This window comes from Oryctolagus cuniculus, chromosome 2 (assembly GCF_964237555.1).
Source record: "Oryctolagus cuniculus chromosome 2, mOryCun1.1, whole genome shotgun sequence".
Classification (NCBI taxonomy): Eukaryota; Metazoa; Chordata; class Mammalia; order Lagomorpha; family Leporidae; genus Oryctolagus; species Oryctolagus cuniculus.
The window spans coordinates 129,551,072-129,558,679 of NC_091433.1; the positions used below are offsets into that span (position 1 = coordinate 129,551,072).

Below are 7,608 nucleotides of genomic sequence, written 5' to 3' on the forward strand. Positions count from 1 at the left end.
GTGCAGGGACCCAAGCACTTGGGCCCTCTTCCACTGCTTTCCCAGGCACATTGGCAAGGAGCTGCATCAGCAATGGAGCAGCCAAGACTTGAACCAGAGCCCATATGGGATGCCAGCATTGCAGGCAGTGGCTTTATTCATTACGCCACAGCACTGGCCCCAGTTCCTCCTCTTACTTGAACACTTCCTCCACAGCATTTCCAAAATGATTTTCATGTGATAAATTTCTAAGCCCTTTGGTGCCTAAGAATATCTTTATTATAGTCCCACATTAAGATTGTAATTTAGATATGGAAAATCTTGAACTTGAAGTGATCTTTCTTTAAAACTCGAAAATTATCAGTTCACTAACTTCCTAGGTCCAATGTCTTGTTCCTCTGTAGATGATCCACTCTGGATACTATTTGTTTCTGATGTTTTGGGGGAGATTTAGAATTTTCTCTTTATTGTTCCTAAATTTCACTATAGGCCGGCGCCGCAGCTCACTAGACTAATCCTTCACGTGCAGCACCGGTACCCTGGGGTTCTAGTCCTGGTTGGGGCACCAGATTCTGTCCGGTTGCCCCTCTTCCAGTCCAGCTCTCTGCTGTGGCCCAGGAAGGCAGTGGGGGATGGCCCAAGTGCTTGGGCCCTGCACCCACATGGGAGACCAGGAGAAGGCACCTGGCTCCTGGCTTAAGATCGGTGCAGCGCACTGGCTGTAGCAGCCATTTGGGGGGTGAACCAACAGAAGGAAGACCTTTCTGTCTCTCTCTCTCTCTAACTCTGCCTGTCAAAAAAATTTTTTTTTCACTATAAATTATCTAAACATGATTTTCCCTTACTTACCAGCCTGACATGTAATGAGACTTTTCAGTTCTGGTAACATTATCATCTTTTTTTCCTAAAATATTACTTTCCTGTAATTTTATTCTTCCCTTAATCTGAGACTCTTGCTATCTGATGTTACCATCTTAACGTCTCTCTTCACATCTCTTAGCTTTTATTTTATGGTACATTTTATATTATCATTTGGAAGAATTTGTTTAAGATTAATTTCTTTATTTGAAAGACAGAGTTAGAAAGAAAGATCTTCTATCCACTGTTCATCCCCAAAATGGCCGTAATGGTTGGAGCTGGGCCAGGCCGAAGCCGGGGACCCAAAACTTCATCTGGGTCTCCCACGTGGGTGGATGCTAGGGCCCACATACTTAGGCCATTATCCACTGCTTTCCCAGGTGCATCAGTAGGGAGCTGGATTGGAAATGGAGCAGTCAGGAATTAAACCAGAGCCCATATGGGATGCCGGTGCTGCAGACAGTGGTTTTACCCACTACACCACAATGCCAGCTCTGGAAGAAGTTCTTAATTTGAGTTTCAAATTCCCTAATCTGTTCTTTGGGTAAATCATGTTGTCCATCTCATCTACAGTTTTAGCAATTATATTTTCATAACAAATATGTCTTTTATTCTATTTAGGTCTCCTTTTTCTTTATTCATATTATCAAATGACTTCACTTATTTTCTCAGTCTTTCTTTTGTCATCTCTTCTCCCTCTTTCCTCAGGAATAGTAACTTTATTGTTATTAAAAATAATCACTGATGGGCCAGCACTGTGGCATAGCAGGTAAAGCTGCCTGCAATGCCAGATCCCATATAGGTACAGGTTCGTGTCCTGGCTGCTCCACTTCCCATTCAACTCCCTGCTAATAGCTTGGGAAAAGCAACAGAAGATGGCCAGGTCCTTGGGCCCCTGGCACCCACGTGGGAGACGTGGATGAAGCTGTGGCTTCGGCCTGGCCCAGCCCTGGCCGTTGTGGCCATCTGGGGAGTGAACCAGCGGGTGGAAACTCTTTCTCTGCCTCTGTAACTTTCACTTTCAAAATAAATAAATACAATATATTTTTTAAAAAATATTTAACAAATTGCTTTTTAAAAAAAGTCACTGAGGGGCCAGAGTTGTGGCATTAGAGGTGGCCAGAAAAACCCTCTACAAAAGAACTAGCAGGGAGCACTGGATTTATACTAGTGGAGAACAAGATAAGACACTTTCAGTGACTAGAAGAACAGATGATAGGTTATCTAAACATGTTACAACCAACAAAAATTCAGATGATGGGGAGAGCAAAGGTAGGATAAAGTGTAAGCGTGTTGTGCTATACATGTGTTTCTTCATCTTTAATTGCCTGGGCTTCAAAGCTACCAGATCAAAGGAAGTATATTTAACAATTCAAAGTGTGAGCCTGGGAGGGGGGGTGCATTTGGTACAGGATCAAGACAATCCTTGAGACACATGCATCCCATATCAGAGTGCCCAGGTTCAAGCCCTGGTTCTGCTTCCTACTGATGCGCACCCTGGGAGGCAGCACGTGATGCTCGAGGGGCTGGGTCCCTGCCGCACAGGTGGGAAACCTGGACTGAGTTTAAGGTTGCCAGGCGTCTGGAGAGTGAGCCAGTGGATGGGGTAACTGTGTCTTTCTCTGTCTCTCTGCCTCTCCAATAAAGTAAATAACTAAAAATTAAAAGAAAACACATTTAATCCTAAGAAAATATGACTATCAGTTAAAATTGGATGGTAGAACAAGGAAAGTAGAGGAAAGGGGCAGTAAATATAAATACTCTAACTTCACCGTTGCTCATAGTGGTAAATTAACAGAGTCCATCAAAAGAAATGGAGCATTAACATAGTTACTTAAAATTAAAAAGCTAAAAACTAGAATGGTCTCAGATTGAAGTGCCTGAATTCTATATTCACCTCCAAGTCCTGATTTGTCACCCACTGTCCTAACTCCTGCCCAGCTAAGACATTGTGGGCATTTGGGGGAGTGGACCAGCAGATGTCTCTCTCCTCTTTCTCACATAAGTAAATAATAAATATTTTTTAAAACTAGAATAAAAATGGAAATATTTTAAGTTATTAGGAGGCACACACTCAGAACAAAGGACACAACTGAGGAAATCTGAATCAGTTTGGTGGTTGCATTAATGACAACATCCTGGCTGTGACAGTGCAAAACATTATCATTCAAAGAACCTGGGAAAACAGTACCTGGGAGCTCTGCATTATTTCTTACAAGTGCACACCAATTTACAATGACCTCAGTAGAGATTTCAATGAGAAACAAAGGAAAGAAAACACACAGCAAAAGATTTTTAAAGCCAAAAAAGACAGTATAGAACAATAAATTACAGTAACACTTCCAAACATCACTTTGAGTTCTTATTTTCATGCTCTTCTTGATTCTATTTCTATCACTAGCATTCTTCCAAGAAAGGCTTACATAACAACAGCAAGAACAGCAATAATGAAAACAGTGCAAAACATTTTAACACCGATTCAGGTCTTGTCCTGTGCACAGACTTTAAATTATCTCATTTAGCCCTCAAAACAATCCTATGTCTTGAAACTATTATTATCCCTATTTTACAGTTCTTTATTCCTTAAACACAGTAATTTTGCTTTTTTCTGGCTTCTGCATCTAAAATTGCATATTCCCCTCCCACCACAGCATCAAATTGTAAACTCAAGAATCTACAAGTCTTTATTTAAACATAGCAAACAAAAGACCCCATCTTCTTTAGAGGGCAGTGGGGGAGTTAAAATAATAGTAACATTTTATTCTATCACAATTGGGAGTCCTCAGAATGATCCTGGATTGAGCCGCTCCATTTCCTGAAGAGTGAAGGGAGAGGTTAAGGAGGATGCTTAGGGCTGGCAGAAAGATGTTTTCTTCAATGGATAGGATTTAAGTTGGCCAAAAAGAATCATACCAAGACTGAAGTACTCAGGGCTGTGTGAGAAGTGAACAAGAAAGATTACATGATCTGAAATTCTAATCCTGAAAGAAAATGCTGAAAATACATTGTTTTAAAAATTATTGGTAGTTGAAATCATCCACAAATCCTGGAGATTACATACTTCCCCAAATGTGATAATGAAGGGAAAAGGACAAAATCCATGTGTGGATTATCATATTCATAATCATGTGCATATTTCTGTACTGTTTCTAGAGTGTTCAAAGATCGAATAATTACCTTCCCCTTTTCTATCCTTTAAAATACTGGTTAAGGTAAATTTCTTCCTCTTACCCGTTCCCACCTCTCACTACTCTAAGTGGGTATGTAGGTGGCAGTTAAATTTATCATGCATTCCATAGGTTGGAGAATACTGGAACTGTGGTAGACTAGATGAGGAATGGGTATCACTGGAAACTGCAGTCTCCAAGATTAACTGAAGGCTCTGAAAGTGCAACCAGTACAGCATGGTAGTTAGGAACAAAGGATTCAGGAGACATATGGTTGGGGTCCCAATCCTGGCTCTGCTACATTACCTGTGTGCCCAAATAAGGATTAAATGAGGTAATACATATAAAGTACTTTTATAAATTCCTGGCACACAATATGTACTCAAGAAAAAAATTTAATGGCACCATGTTTTCATCTTAATGTGCTGAACATAACTTTCCACTGGCTCCTGGGGAGCTGTTCGTGTTATCTAATGAATAGAGCAAGTGTTTGGATTAAATGTGCTATTGTCCTGGTGCCAATATCCAAGGGTGTCCTTGAAACAGTCTTCTTGAGGATGAAGCACTTGCCTTTCATTTTGGATGCAACAGCCAACACACCTGCTATGGTTTGGATGTGACTTGAGTGTCTCCGCAAGGGTTTCTGCATTACAACCTTGGTCCCCAGTGTGGCAGTGTGAGAGGTAGCGGGATCTCCTGGATGTGGAACCTGTTGGGAAGGTGATGAGGTCACAAAGGATGCTGTCTTCAGAAGGGATTACTGTAGCTCCATGGCACCCCAGTTAGTTCTTGTGAGAGGATGTCATAAGAAAGTAAGCCTAGTCCCAGAAACACTCTGACTTCCTGTCTTACTGTGTGATCTCTCCCTTTTGCATGTGCTTCTGCCATGATGCCATCTGCTATGGGGCCCTCACCAGAGGCTGAACAGATGGGGCTGCTACAGCTTGGACTTTCAGCCTCCAAAATTCTGAGCCAAAAAAACCTCTTTTCTTTTTAAGGATTTATTTATTTATTTGAAAGGCAGAGTTACAGAGAGGCAGAGGCAGAGAGAGAGGTCTTCCATCCGCTGGTTTACTCCCCAATTGGCCGCAACAGCCAGAGCTGTGCTGATTCAAAGCCAAGAGTATCTTCCGGGTCTCCCACGTGAGTGCAGGGACCCAAGGACTTGGGCCATCTTCTACTGCTTTCCCAGGCCATAGCAAAGAGCTGGATTGGAAGTGAAGCAGCTGGGACACAAACCAGTGCCCATATGGGATACTAGCACTGCAGGCAGCAGCTTTACCCGCTATGCCACAGCACCGGCCCCAAAACCAGGTATTTTTGTTATAGCTACAGGAAAAAGACAAATACAATACTGCAGATCTCTGCCTAGTCCTCTATCCAAGAACTTCTCTCGAGTGGAACTCCCGAATTTTCACAGGACTCATGCCTTTGCTTTGCTCTCCTTTTGGATTTTAACAAAACATGGTGTACTTCTGGCTTCTCGTTCTTGCAAAGTGTCCCAGCCTTTGGGATCGAGATGGCATCAGGGATGCTGCAGGGCTCACAAGTCCCCTTTGGTTATGGGACTTCCCCTGGCTCTGCTCCTGACTCGTAAGTCTCTGCTTTGGTATTTCTGCTTGTGAAATTCAGCAAGGTTAGTGTATAAAGGGGAACAAGAAAAAGGAAAGGGAAAGGCCTGGTATGCAGGGAGAGCCATAACCAAGTGGGGTTGATCCAGTGGCAGCAGGAATGACAAATGCTTTGGATGACCGCCACAGCACACACGGGGTCCCACACTGTCCTTAGAAACTGGCGTCCTCAGCAGATTGCGTCTGTTTTCACTCCACTGTAAAAAGTGGCAGTGGGGGTGGGGGTAGTAAGGAAAAAACCAAACAGACTAAAAAGGAAACCATTTTATTACTTCTCATATGCAGCTTCTGGAACCCACTCAAGAGACAAGAAATCCGATTTCAAGGAAGAGAAATGCATTTCATTACTCGGCAGTAAGTTGGATTGGCTATTTATTAGCATCTATTTCAACATCCCAGCCATCTCTTGTAATGACAGGAGAGGCTCATCCACATTTGTGGCAAAACATTTAAGAACTTCCAGAAATGTATGCTTCCTGTTCAGGGCACCGACAATCCGGAGATGTAATGACGGTCGTGAAATCTGGGTTTCGGAATTCCTTTGAAACCGGTCCAGGCTTGTCAGTGGCTTTGAAGAGCATATGGCGAAAGGCAGCAATAATAAAAAACCCAAGGAGGCACAGCTCAATCACTCCTTTGCTTTTTCTCCCCCTTGCCGCCTTTGCTATCTGTCCATTATATGCCCTCTGGGCCATTGGCAGGAAGTCTATAAATACCAATGTGAGGAGTTTCTGCTGCATTATTATAGCAGGCAAACATTGTTGTGTGCTTTTTTCCCTCCTTTAAAAAAATTTGGCCAGATACCTGAGTCTTGGGAATGGGCCGCCAAATCTCAGCAGGATTCCAGATGGCTGAGATTCCGGCTCCTGATGCCCTCATGTCTCCCCTCCCTCCTCTCCAAGATATTTTCATTTGTGTTCTCCTCCTCGGAGATAAATATTTTCTGTTAAGCATCCTTGCTAGCGGTCATTACTGATTGCTTCTGGGTTAACCTTGAGGTGAAGATGCTCACTCACGTATACTGGTGAGCTTCGGCCTTCACGTCCACCCTTTGTGCACTCCCCTTGCCCCTGTCAGCATCCTACTCTCCTCCCTCTCCTGCTGAGATGTCCTGTGCAGACCTGACCTACTAATGCTCCCACTTTCTTCCCCCATTTCACTGGATGCTGCTCCCTAATAGGCACTCGAGCGCTCCCAGGGTTCTGTGTGATCTCCGCGAGCTGGATGCCTGCCCCGCTCGGGGTTCCTGTAGCACCCGCCCCACGTTGTCCTCTGCCCGAGGGACACAATGTCATGAATACACACAGAGGCTGTAGTGAGGACTCGGTGCGACTCCCAGCTCTGCCTCTTGCTACCTGTGTGACCCTGGACAAGCTACTTAACCTCATGAAGCCTCAATTCCCTTATCTGAAAACTGAGAATGTCCTACAGTTACCATAGTAGGACTGATCTGAGGCTGAAAGGAGGTAGAGTGTGTGATGTGGTCAGCATAAGGCCTGCACATGGTAAGTGTTCCATGAATGTCTGCTGCCATCACTGTTACTACGCCAGCACTTTATCTCGAATGTTTGGTGAGCGTCTCCCATTTGGATGGCAGGCTGTCATGGCAGAGACTGTGTCTTTGTTGCCCCTGATTCCCAGTTTCTAACACAACAGGTAGCAACAGAGTCTGTCTCAGAGACTATCTGTGCATCTAAGTAGGGCTGTTCAGAGGACTGTGCCCTGAATAAAAGGGGGTCACTCTAATAGTAGAAAGCTCGGTTAAGTGTAAAGTACATTTCTACTCCCGTGCTCCTATGTCCCCCTTTGCCTCCACCCTATCACCAGTCCTCTCTGAGGAAGCAGGGGCGGCTCAAAGCCAAGGACGCTCCTGAGCCATGTTTCACTGGTAGGCACAGGCATCATATTTCCTAACTGGTGAGAGTTTGGTCTCCCCTGTTTTTTACCCCTTGCCTGCAGGCAGTGAGCAGAGC

At 44.1% G+C, this 7,608-nt stretch overlaps 1 long non-coding RNA gene across 4 annotated transcripts in view; it reads left to right on the forward strand.

Annotated features, from left to right (window-relative positions):
* Positions 1-6,263, forward strand: part of LOC127490308 (uncharacterized) — a 73,528-nt gene extending 67,265 nt beyond the window's left edge. For all 4 annotated transcript variants that reach the window (XR_011386527.1, XR_011386529.1, XR_011386528.1 and 1 more), the window contains one exon: positions 5,921-6,263. This is a non-coding gene — a long non-coding RNA (uncharacterized lncRNA). The remainder of the gene's footprint in view (positions 1-5,920) is intronic.
* Positions 6,264-7,608: the final 1,345 nt, after the last annotated feature.